Here is a 13,380-nt window from a genome sequence, read left to right as displayed (position 1 = left end):
TAGGTGTCTTTTATAGATTGCACATCTTCATTCTTACCACATTTACCATGTTGTAGTGTAATTTTAGGTCCAAAAATAGTCAAATCTTGTATTTCTTTGTATTTTTGAATTGTGCCCTCATTTTTATCTTTCTTTTATGTTTTAAAACTTGTGTAGATAGTTGTTTTAATGTTTTGCTTAGTACTTTAATACACTATGCATTATGACCACTTTTACCCTATTTTAGTAACTAGTTTTAGGTTCTAGGGTGTCATATTTTGAGTTCTAGGTTGTTTTTGTAGTGTGAGTTTCTAATTAGCATTGTTTTACAATTCTAAACTTGTTAGGACAATTTCTTTGAAGTTTCTTAGGCTAGTTTAGTGCACTTTTGTTAACCCTCGACAAGTGTAACCGAATCGTATCAAGTAATATTAAATGGTAAGACCAAGTATCCTTTCCCAAAGGACTCACGGCCTAAACAATTATGTGATTTGTTGATTAAATAAGACTTATAAAACAAATTCTTGTAGGTTTATATGCAAATACCGAAAAGTAAATATGAATGCATGTGTTGATCAATTGGATCAAAAGAAGCAAAACGTGATTGAAATATATGATGATAATGTTGTTGGGGGTTGTCAATTCATCCTATCCACTCTCATGTATTCAAGAATTCATCTTCTTCATTAATGTTAATGTCACTTTCTAATTTACCTTAAAGCCAATGTCTTGGTGAAGAAAGCCTACTCCTAATCACTAGTTTACAATGTCTTGTCTCCCTAGCAATTATTCATGCATTACATTCGCACAGAAGCTTAAAGGCAACCAATCCTCCTATCCCTATGTCTAGGCAATATTACTATTGGGAGAATTTCTTCATGTCTAGATTTATCTATATGTGTCCATAAAAATAAAATCAATGATCATGCAATTGAATGAGTTAAACAAAGCATGCATAGAGTATAGAAGAAAAACCCTAACAATTAATGAAAGAAAGCATATGAATTAAAGAACCAATTCAATACATGAGAGTTTCAAAGGATTACATTGATTCCCCAACAACAATAAAGGTTTAGTTTACCATAATCATGGTGAAACTAGATGAAAAATAATGAAAGAATGAAATATAAAACCCTAGAATTTGAAGAGTGGAGCTTGAGCATCCAAAATCCTCCTCCAAGGGGTGAAGAAAGTGTGATTTTGCTTCGTTCTGCCAAAAGATACTAACCCTAGGTCGACTAAAACCTTATATAGACTCTTAAAGATTACAGAAAAGTGGCCCAAGGCCCATTAAAAGGCCGCTCAACGGTAATTTCCGCTCAGCGGTAAGTGCGATTCTTCTATTTGACGCTCAGTTGTAGTTTTGCCCCTCAGCGGTGACTGCGGGTCTTTAGAGTGCCGCTCAGTGGTAATTTCTGCTGAGCGGTACTTGCGACTCTTCTTTTATGCACTTTTTCTTCCTTTTCTGACTCCAACTTATGGCTACTTCACTTCTTCCATTCAATTCATCTTAAAACCTACAAAAACAAGGGAAACCATCTTATTTCCAAAACATAAGCAAAAGCATGATTAGAAGCTAGTTTCTAAATCATAAAGGTTGTCTTTAAGGTCAAAATTAAGAGTAAAAATAACAGTTTTTCAACTGTTATCAACTTTGTAAAATTTGACCAGTCTAGTGCATTTCTAGTAGACCTTTTGAGGTTTTAGTAGACTTTTTTAGGTTCTAAGTACTCAAACATTGAGTTTAAGGTAGTTGTTCTAATTTGAGTAGTTTCCTACTTTCATTTCACTACTTTAGACTTATTAGGATATTAACATTACTTATTGTTAGTCTACTTTAGGTGAATTACCAATTTCTTACCTCTTTTGTAGACTTTTTAAAGTGAGCAATACTCAAATTATGCTTTTGTTGTTATTTTGGAATTGTTACTTCATATTTATCTTTCTTTTATCTTTTAAAACGTGTTTAGATAGTTATTTGACAGTTTCAAAACAGTTTTCATTGTTAGCACTTTTAGCATATTCTACTTAGTAGTTTTAGGTTCCAGGTTGTCATATTTTGAGTTTTAGGTACTTTTGGTAGTGTCATTTTTTTATTAGCTAGGTTTTACCATTCTAAACTTGTTAGAACAGTGTCTTTGGAGTTTCTTAGGCTACTTTAGTATTATGTGTTTTTTGATCAAAAAATAAGACTTATTTTAAATGTGCTATTGTGATTAGGTCTCACACACTCTGTTTTTGAAAGTTTATTAAGGAGGGCTATTATAGACAGTCCCTGCTCAACAAAGGGAATGGAACCAACCAACACAAGAGAGAAACCCAGAGATAGAAATTAAAAACCATTTTCATACAAAGAAACAAACAAAGTTCATGCAAGAAGATGAACCTAACGCTTAAATTATAGGTCTGTTATACAGTTTTTGACCATGTAGTAGAATCACAATTTATATCAAATACCAGTCGACAGTTCAAAATATTCCAATAAGGTTATCTACAATGCTAAAATCAGCACATACCCAACAAGGTTTACAATAATTGCACATTCAGGCAGTAATAACAGCACTTTTAAAAATACAATTAAATATCACTGACTACATACTTTTTTCTGATGCTCAACTTCTCCTAATTTGCGACACCTCAAAATTGGGCACCAACTTCTAATAATTGAACACTGGGTCTTCCTCCAAAAGCCTACATTTGTAACATATAATAATCTTTAAATACCAACATGATAAACACTACAGTTTAACAAAACACAAAATCACAAAGCATGATAAACACTCAACTGAAAGTTGAACCAACTTTATTTGATTATTTTAATTGTGTTTAAACACTTAAATGAGTTATAAACAGCTTGCAATTCAAAATCATCACTCCAATTCCATTTTAACTCAAAAAGTGATGGTTTAAAGACCAAATCTGCATATAAGCTAAAATATGACCAAATGAACAGTGCTATCAACTTTAGAACACCAATTTAAGCTTGTTCAAGCTTTCCAATAGCAAAAAAACAACAAAATTCGAAAATCACCCTTCCTATAGCCAATTTACGCAGCAAATTACACCATTATAACACCAAACTCAGATTTCCAGAGAAGCAAAGGTTGGACAACAATTTTATTAACTCAAGAAAGTGTAATTTTACTAAACTAAGCTAGAATTAAAAGGCTTAGCATGACCAAACTCAGAATGGAAAATTCAAAGAATTTGAGCAAGGTGAAAAGCTAGAATTAAATTGAATTAAATTCTGAAACAGTGAAATGCTAAGGACTTTGAGCAACCAAGCTATGCATATTGCATTCCATTGCTTATTATGGTTTGCTACACCTTAAGCAACCTTCAAAAACACTAAAAAACGTTGTACAAAGCTTTAGAATCAAAGTAAATTAACTGAAACAAATTTAACAATTCGAAACTAGAATAGAAATTCTACAATAGCATTAAAACAAAAATGAAATCAGAGTTGATTTCTAGTGCTTCAGCTTGTATCACCAAGGCTAGAACAAGTTCTCATTGCCTTTATTGATATATATAGCTTGTGTTGCACCTTAAACTCACACAAACCGAAATAAGCATAGTTGAACACATTACTAATAATTAACAGAGCGAACACTTGATAACAGTTTAAAATACCTTTATCTGTCATGTAATTTTGATACTAAATGCACCATTTTTTACTTAGAAACTTACTTTAACTCATGTTTTTGCTTTAGTTTTGTGAATAAGAGAGTTGAGGTTATACTTGATGATTTTATCACTAAATTCCCTTGATTTTGAAGGCTATTGGAATGATTTGAAGGAAAAGTTAAAGTACCAAATAGTTGGAATGCAGAAAAGTCAACCAGAGTGCATAAAAGTCAACCAGAATGCAGTCAGCGAGGCTTGGACACCCTGTTTGGAGGCTTGAGCGCTAGAAATCGATGTTCACCGCCCGGGCGCCCTAAATGGGGGGCCCGAGTGTCATGCATTGTGGATTAGGCTCAGGTTTTGCTCTGTTTCTACTCTTTTGGACCGGGCCCTGTTTATACTCTTTTTCGACTTTATTTAAAGGACCCAGGCGCTCTAGGTTTTGTATATCTAAAACTGGAGCAACACAACAACACACTCTTCTACTCTCTAAAGGCAGATCTGGAGGCGGGAGCTTCCTCTTCTACTTTTAGGGTTTCACTATCTCATGCTTTTCCATTATTCCTTTAGTTTCTCCATGTCTATGTGGAACTAAATTCTATTTGTTGTTGGGGGATGATGTACCCTTGTGAACTCTCATGTATTTGAATTGATTCTTAATCATATATGCTTTTTCATTAATTGTTAGGGAATTCATTTGTTTTAATGCTTGCTCTATTTAACTCATTTAGTAGCATGATTTATGAATTGCATGAGTGTCGGGAGGTTCCTTACAGTTCAGGTTCTTGTTGAATTCTCCCAAGGGTAATATTTCTCAAGGATGAGGGTATGAGTACTTTGTCATCTTAAGCTCTTGATCTTTAGACTTAATTTTCTAGGAACGCTAGGAATTGCACAAACTAGGAATTAAGGTAGGCTTATTGAGCCGAGGGATCGGGTTCTAAGTAATTTAGTGAGTGACGTTAACATTAATGTAAAAAGAAGAATTTTTATATACATGAGAATAAACTTGGTGAAATCAAACCCTAACAACATATTCATCTCATATTAAACAACATCCGTTCATCTTTGTGTTACTCTACTATTGATCAATTTGCATTCATATTTAATTTTCTGTCTTTGCATCTTAAAGCAATGATCTTGTTTCTTTTAAGTCTTAATTAATCGAGTTATCACACAATTGTTTAGTGTCGAGAGTCCTCTGAGATACGATATTTGGTCTTAACATTTTATATTACTTGTGCAATTTGGTACACTTGTCAATCCATCAACAAGTTTTTGGCGCTGCTGCTGGGGACTCCCGGTTTAAGCTATTCTATTTATGTGATTCTTGATTAACTTCGACCTTATTTTTTTTTATTTTGTTTTCTTCTTTTTTATTTTCATTTTTATTTTTTATTTTTTGTTTTGTGTCATTTAATTTTTAATTTTTGTTTTTGTGCTAATAGTGTTTTCTAGGGTTTTGTGTCTAGTGCTTGCAGGATGCAATTCAGACAAGAAATTAACTATATGGGCACTCAATTCCACCAAGGTAATTTCAACCACTGGTGGGAACCTCACTCAAACATTGGACCAGGTCAATTTGGACAAGCTGTCAGACAACAATAATGGCAACAACAACCCTCTCTACCAGAAAGATGGGCTAAGATGGATGACACACTTCAACAGATAATGCAGATGTTTGATTCTCATCATAAAAGCAATCAAGCAGCATTCAAAAGGATAGGAAACCAGCTTGGTCACATAATTCAAAAGCTGGATGATTTTGGGAGTAACATGAAGGCTAACCCTAGAGAGGAGTGCACAACTGTTGTTACTGAAAGTGGCAAGGTTTTAGATGAGAGAAAAATAGAGAGAAAGGAAGAAGAAAGTTAAAGTGAAAAAGAGAAAGATGTAGAGGAAAAGAAAGAAAAAGAAGAGAGTGAGAGAAAAGAAAAAGAGAGGGAAGAAAAGAAAGAGGATGAGAAAAAAATAGAGAGAAAAGAAAAAGAAAATCTGAGTGAAAAGAGAAAGATGAAGAGAGAAAAGAAAAAGAAGAGGTTGAGAGAGAAACAAAATTGAGAAAAATGTTTTGTACCCTAAGGAGTGTTCCAAAAAGGAAAAAGAGAAGGAAGAAAAGAAAAAGGGAGAGAAGGAGGATGAGAGAAAAAAGAAAGAATCATATGAAAAACCCCTTCCTCACCCAAAGAAGTATCATAGGAAGGAAAAGGAAAAACAGTTTGAACTTTTCATGGAAATCTTCAAGAAATTTGAGGTTAAAATTCCTATGATTGGGGCACTGCAACAGGTTCCTAGTTATATTAAATTCCTAAAAAAATTCAACAAAAAAAAATATATCTAGAAAAGGGAACAATTGAGGCACAAGGAAATTGTAGTGGGTCAAGCTAGTGACGTTAAAGAAGCACTTATTGGGAGGCAACCTAGTGTCTTGAAAACTTTTAATTTGTTTCGTTTATTTGGTTTGAGTTTATTTTTTTTTATTTTTGGGTTTTTTTTTAATTCGGTTATTGTGTGAATATTTTTCCTGTGTGTCTAATTTTTTTAGAGAACTGAATGTTTGAGGGGTGGAGAGAGTTGAATTTCTTGATTTGAGTGTTGTTGTGAGAGCTAGGAAAAAGAAAATTGAAAATTTTAGATTGAATCTAAGAACTCAGGACCGGGAAAACCCAAAATAGTTCAAATATTAAGGGGTATACAGTACCGCCCGCCACCCAGGAGCCCTCTGGGGGCGCCTGGGCGACGACTCTACAAGTGGGCTGTTTAAGCACGAAGCTTGAGCGGGCTTGGGCCAATTTCACTCTTTTTACCCCCAAGGGTTTCGCCTAAGCCTCCATTCTCTGATTTCCCTCAATCTAGCCTCTCAAAACACTTCTCCCAAGTGCTCTCTCCACTTTCTCCCTTTCTATTTCACCAAAACCCTAAGGTTTCACCACTTTTGCACCATCCAACCATTCAAGTTTGGGGTTTTGGAGTGTATGGCAGCCAGAAAGCATCTACTGATGGATGCTATGTGATTAAACATCTACTGATGGGTGTTACTGAAAGCGTCTACTGATGGATGCTGAGGAAGATGAGAAAGATTGACATCTACTGATGGATGTTGGAAGATTCACATGAAAGCATCTACTGATGGATGCTACTAAAACAAGATTTCTTTTATCTCTATTGCTTTTATTATTGTTGTTATTTTAATTGTTGAACTCTTTTTATATTCCTGTTTTTATTGTTTTTCTCCAGTATAGGAATGATGTACTTTGCTCTATCTTATTGCAGTAGTTTGGTTATTCTGATGTTGTGTTTTGATGAGTATTTTTTTTTTATGCTTATTGTTTGGGTTGATGTTCATATGATGCATGATGTAAAAATATACAGGTGGTTGCTTCTAAAATGTGAAACAGATGCTTAAGGTAAAAGTTTGATTGATATACTGGGCATGGTGTTTTCTGAATTCTAAAACTTGAATTTAACCTGTGTAAGGGTTGAACTCCAGAGTTTTTGTGAATAATTGTTATTATTTTGGAAGCATGAATGATTTTGCCCAAATTTTCTATGATTGAATTACTTTCTTGCAGGTTTCACATGATCAAGGCCATCTGTTGTTTATCCCTTTTTAGCCCACTCATGAATTTTTCCAAATAAAATGAGAATAGTTTGTTCCATCCTTTGAACCTTTAGCCTTATGCATGTTTTGAAAACCCTATTTTAAATTATTTACCTTGAGTTGAGTTGAAAATATTTGTGAGGTATTGATAAAGGTTCAAGTTTGGGGTTGCTAGAAAAATAAGCAGTGAGCACAAAGAAAAAGAAAAAGAGAAATCAAATGAAAAGAAAAGTGAAAAGAAAAGAAAGAAAAGCTCACTGCAAGGGAAAAGGTTGGGAATAAGAGAAATAGACTCTTGAAAAGAGAACCTATGTGTAATTGTTAAATTCATAAATGTCTCTCTTAACTCCAGGATTTTGTATTCCTGAAAAATCAAGTTTCTTCTTAGCCCAGCCAAGTTACAAGCCAAGAAAATCCCTTGTGATGAAAACGTGCTTGTGAGTATGTTTGATTATGGTAAAATGAAAGGCAAAATTAATTTGTGTGACATTGTGATAGCAGAGTGATTGAGATACCTCACTATACACGTGTGAGTTTGAGTGATACACTTTTGAGTGCTTGAGTGATACACTTTTAAGTGCTTGAGTGAAACACTTACCTTGGTGAGGAACAGTTCTTTGAATTTCTGATTACTCTCTGCTTGGTTGATTGATCATTCATACTGATAGCATCTGTTGAACTGGTTGAGCATCATAGTGAGTTTGATTGAATTAAGGCATTTGTGCATCTTGACTGATATTCTTATGATGAGCTTATTGAAGTAATTACTTGTATTGGAAAAAGATTGTGAAAAACTGATGAACCACTATGATATTCGTTGAGAGCTAAGTTACATTTTGTTTGTTTTGCTTGAGGACAAGCAAAGTTCTAAGTTTGGGGTTGTGATAATAGTTTAAAATATTGTTATCTGTGATGTAATTTTGATACTAAATGCACCCTTTTTGACTTAGAAACTTGCTTTAAGTCATGTTTTTGCTTTAGTTTTGTGAATAAAAGAGTTGAGGTTATACTTGATGATTTTATCACTAAATTTCCTTGATTTTGTAGGCTATTGGAATGATTTGAAGGAAGAATTAAAGTACCAAGTAGTTGGAGTGCAGAAAAGTCAACCAGAGTGTAGAAAAGTCAACCAGAATTCAGTCTGCGAGGCTTGGGCGCCCTATTTGGAGGCTTGAGCACCAAAAATCGACGTCCACCGCCCGGGCACCCTAAATGGGGCGCCCGAGCATCGTGCGTCGTGGATTAGGCCCAATATTTGCTCTGTTTCGAGTCTTTTCGACTAGACCCTGTTTCTAATATTTTCCGACTTTATTTAAAGGACCCAGGCGCTCTAGGTTTTGTATATCTCTGGCTGGAGCAACACAACAGCACACTCTTCTACTCTATAAAGGCGGATCTGGAGGCGGGAGCTTCTTCTTCTACTTTTGGGGTTTCACTATGTCATGTTTTTCCATTATTCATCTAGTTTCTCCATGTCTATGGGGAACTAAATTCTATTTGTTGTCGGGGGATGATGTAACTTTGTGAACTCTCATGTATTTGAATTGATTCTTAATCATATATGTTTTTTCATTAATTGTTAGGGAATTCATTTGTTTTAATGCTTGCTCTATTTAACTCATTTAGTAGCATGATTTATGAATTGCATGAGTGTCGGGAGGTTCCTTACAATTCAGGTTCTTGTTGAATTCTCCCAAGGGTAATATTTCTCAGGGATGAGGGTATGAGTACTTTGTCATCTTAAGCTCTTGATCTTCAGACTTAATTTTCTAGAAACGCTAGGAATTGCACGAACTAGATATTAAGGCAGGGTTATTGAGCCGAGGGATCGGGTTCTAAGTAATTTAGTGAGTGACGTTAACATTAATGTAAAAAGAAGAATTTTTATATACATGAGAATAAACTTGGTGAAATCAAACCCTAACAACATATTCATCTCATATTAAACAACATTCGTTCATATTTGTGTTACTCTACTATTGATCAATTTGCATTCATATTTAATTTTCTGTCTTTGCATCTTAAATTAATGATCTCGTTTCTTTTAAGTCTTAATTAATCGAGTTATTACACAATTGTTTAGTGCCGAGAGTCCTCTAGGATACGATACTTGGTCTTGCCATATTATATTACATGTGTGATTTGGTAGACTTGCCAATCCATCAATCAAAAAATGCACATGAGTAAGACAAAATTGAAATTGAAAAATAAAGCTAGAAATGACCAAAACAAAGAAGAAATTATAATGAGAATTATAGCAGAAGATAGAAAGTAAGGAAAGAATTATGTATATTTTGGAAAGGTTGAATGGTAGGGTTACTTAACAAGTGTGTGTACTGGTCAAAAAGAGGGGCAACATGGTTATTTATGAAATGCAAGTTTAAGGAGGAGATGTTAGCTTCTAAAGTCATGAAATGTTCAAATATACTTTATGAGGTCAGAAGATTTAGAGGTAACCAAACAATAATCCTCTCCTACTATATGCTCATTGTGTACTGTTATTCAGTTTTGTGAGTTATTTAAGTTTAGGTTTAGGGAAAAAGGCTGATTCCCATCAAGGCTATAGTCTTTTAGATAGATCACTCAGCAGCAAACTAAAACAACATCATCATAAGTTTCTATGCTTAAATTGCACAATTTCCCATCAAGGCTATCATCAAAATAGACAATTCATACATGCTCAAATTGCAAACTTTACAATCCAAATTCATTTATAATTCGCTCCCAGTTCATAAGGCAATTAACACAACACAATGAACATGGAAAACACAAGAGAATGAACTTTACCTACCTGGAAATGATGAACTGTTGGACACTTGAGTGCAACCCTTTTGCAACCAGCTTTAACCCACTGTGTTGGAACCTTCCACACATTCTGTGACTCAGCCCTTGATCGAAACCCTAAAACCTTGTACAATAATGGACAAATTACATTAGAAAAATGTAACACTAACAAATATTAATCATCAAACACCCTGTTACGAAGAATAGGGGCTCAACACAGTCAGGTTCAATCAGAAATCTACTTACCTTGACAGCAGGGGAAGAAACACAACACAAAACCTCCACCAAGATGCTTTAGACAACCTCGCTCACATAACACAAAACCTCCACCGCAGGGATTGTCCACACCCTTCCTCGAAGACAGCCTCCTCGACAGCGGCACAAAAGGCAACAAGTAAGTCTCTACCATAGAATAACCGTCAAAGAAAACCCCTCAACCGTAGAATAAACCCCTAACGAAGATGAAGGAAATGCACCACCCAGCCTCTCGTAGCGACACCAACATCCTCCTCAGACCACCAAACCTACTCTAAGCCTCACCTCACCACCACCAACCAAAGAAGGAAGCCAATGTTGATTGGGAGCAAAGGAGAAACGATTTTCTCGGACTCAAATGGATTGGGGAATGAAGAAAGGTCGAACTCGTTGTATTGGGGAGCTTGTTTTCAATGTGCTTTAAGTCGTTGCTCTTCTTTGGACCGAACGACGTACTCTAGGAGTTCTTTCTAGAACTTTTTTCCATGTTGAGCACTAGACGCTAAGATCCTATTATCTGCCTGTTATATAAGGCCGATTGGCCAAGCAAGTGAGACTATTCATTTGAAGATGCGAGTGATTGTTCCTCAGCTCTTGATTTTCGACCTAGGAGTTCACTTGGGAACTTCTTAGTGAGAGGGCTTTACCTCTCGGCTTCGACCTAGGAGTTCACTAGGGAACTTCCTAGTGAGAGGCCTTTACCTCTCGGCTTTGTCCTAGGAGTTCATTGGGGAACTTCCTAGTGAGAGGGCTTTACCTCTGAGCGTTTGGCATAGGAGTTTGATAACGGTAATTCTTACCATTATCTGTGATGCAACTTTCTTACCAAATCGACCCTCTTGAAGCTTGAAACATGTTTAATCCTCTCTTTTATCTAACTTTGTGAATAAGTTTAGCTTAGGCTATACATAGGAGTTTTCATCACTAATTCCTCAAGTTGTAGGAAATTTGCATGCTTTGGAGGAGTATTTTAACTACCAAGAGTGAGAGCTGAGGAAAAGCTACAAAAGCAAGTGTTTTTAAGGAGCATGGAAGATTTCTCGCGCCTGGGCACCCCAGAAGGGGAGGCTGAGCCCCAGTTTCTGCGCATACCTCGCACTTGGGCGCCCTAGACAGGGGGCCAGGCGCCAGTCTTCACGCAACTCCAGCACAGACCTCACGCCTGGGCGCCCTAGAGGAAGGGGGCTGGGCGCGACTTTTGCTGACATGGAACCCTAGACCTATTTAAGGCTTCCGTGCAATGAGGGTGGTATCCTCTTGGCGGCTAAAGCTCGAAGCACCATTCTTGGACCTGGTTTTGACCAGTGGGAACTCTCCATTCTTCCTCCTTGGGTCTCCATCTCTTCCATTTTCTTCCATTGTAAGCTCAAGCTCTCCATAACTATGGAGAGCTAAGTTCATATTGTTAGGGAATGATGTAACTACGAAACTTTCTTGTAAATGCACTTGTGTTTCATGAATTAAGCTTCTTTCATTTATTGTGAGTGTTTATTTCCTTCTCTTAAAGCTTGTTGTGACTTGATCAACCATAGCATGAATCTTAGGTTTGCTTGATATTTAATCAATAAACTTTCAAGTGTTTTTAACTCCAAGAAGTTCAATCTATCACTTATATATGATGTTAAATTTCATTTCACTAAAACCATATTAAGAGGGAATATTCTTTAGTCTAAATTAGTTAGATAAGTATACGATTGTAAAGTGTCATACGAGTTCCTTAGGATACGATATCCGGTCTTACCGGTTTATTACTTAGAACGATTTGGTACGCTTGCCAAAGAGATAACAAGTTTTTGGCGCCGTTGCCGGGGAACTCGGTGTTAACACTTTACTCTTGTGAAATTTTTAACCAATTTAGGCTTTATTCTTATATTCTTTTTACTGTGAATAATTTTTGTCTTTATTATTTTTTAGGCTAACTTGGTGCTCTAGTATTGTTGTCTTTAGTGGATGCAGGGAAAAATCCGTACTAGAAGCACATCATCATTTGAACCTCTTGTCTTAGATCCTGAAGTTGAAAAGACAGCCCGAAGAAACAATAGCAGAAGAAGAAGAGAGAACAAGGCCTCAAGAGAAATTTCTCCCATACCTGTGATTCCGGAGCAACCCATCTTCCTTACAACTTATCAGGAAATGGGGGATATGGTTGACAATCTGAATGGTAACGGTGATAGACAAGCTAGGAACACCTTGGAGGACTACTCCACTTTCGCAGGACCTCTCCACTTTAATAGCATTGCTCGGCCACGGGTCAATGCCATGAACATGGAAATGAAGCCTGCTCTCATCCATCTGGTGGAGAGTAATCAGTTTAATGACCTATCGCACGAGAATCCATATAATCATTTGGCCACTTTTCTGGAAATATGCAATATTGTGAATATTCATGATGTGTCGGATGAAGCTGTAAGGCTCAGCCTGTTTCCATTCTCCTTTGGAGGCAATGCTAAGGTGTGGCTGAATTCTTTCCCTAAAAATAGCTTCACTGCATGGGAAGAAGCCCATGAGCTAATAGAAAACATGGCTGCAAATGACAGTGAATTGCAGAATGAAAGGTCTCAACAAAAAGGTGTCTTTCGACTACAATTTCAAGACGCCTTGTTAGCTCAAAACAAGATAATGACTCAACAGCTTGAAGCTCTCATGAACAAACTCTCTCAGTTGCCAAAAGAGCTCCAAAATGTGTCACATGCCCAACATCAAGGGTGTGAGTTGTGTGGTGGAAAACATACAAATGGTCAGTGTGCTATGCAGGTCAATACCCAAGAAGACGTGAACTATATGGGCAATCAAAACCGGCAAAGTAACTATAACCAAGGGTGGAGACCGCACCCAAGCATGGGCCAAGGACAAGCTGGACCCTCAAACAGACCACCACAACAATAATATCAACCACACCCTTCTCTATCAGACAGGACCTCTAAATTGGAGGACACTCTCCAACAATTCATGCAAGTGTCCATCTCCAACCACAAAAGTACCGAAGCCTCCATCAGAAATTTGGAGATTCAAGTTGGCCAACTGGCCAAGAAGCTAGAAGAGAAGTCTGAAAAGAATTTTGGAGCCAATACGGAGGCTAACCCAAAGGAAGAATGCAAGGTGATCACCACAAGAAGTGGTAAGGTGTTAGTGAG

The sequence above is a fragment of the Vigna angularis genome, chromosome 8 (genome assembly GCF_016808095.1).
Source record: "Vigna angularis cultivar LongXiaoDou No.4 chromosome 8, ASM1680809v1, whole genome shotgun sequence".
Lineage (NCBI taxonomy): Eukaryota > Viridiplantae > Streptophyta > Magnoliopsida > Fabales > Fabaceae > Vigna > Vigna angularis.
Note: the sequence above shows the minus strand (reverse complement) of the source record.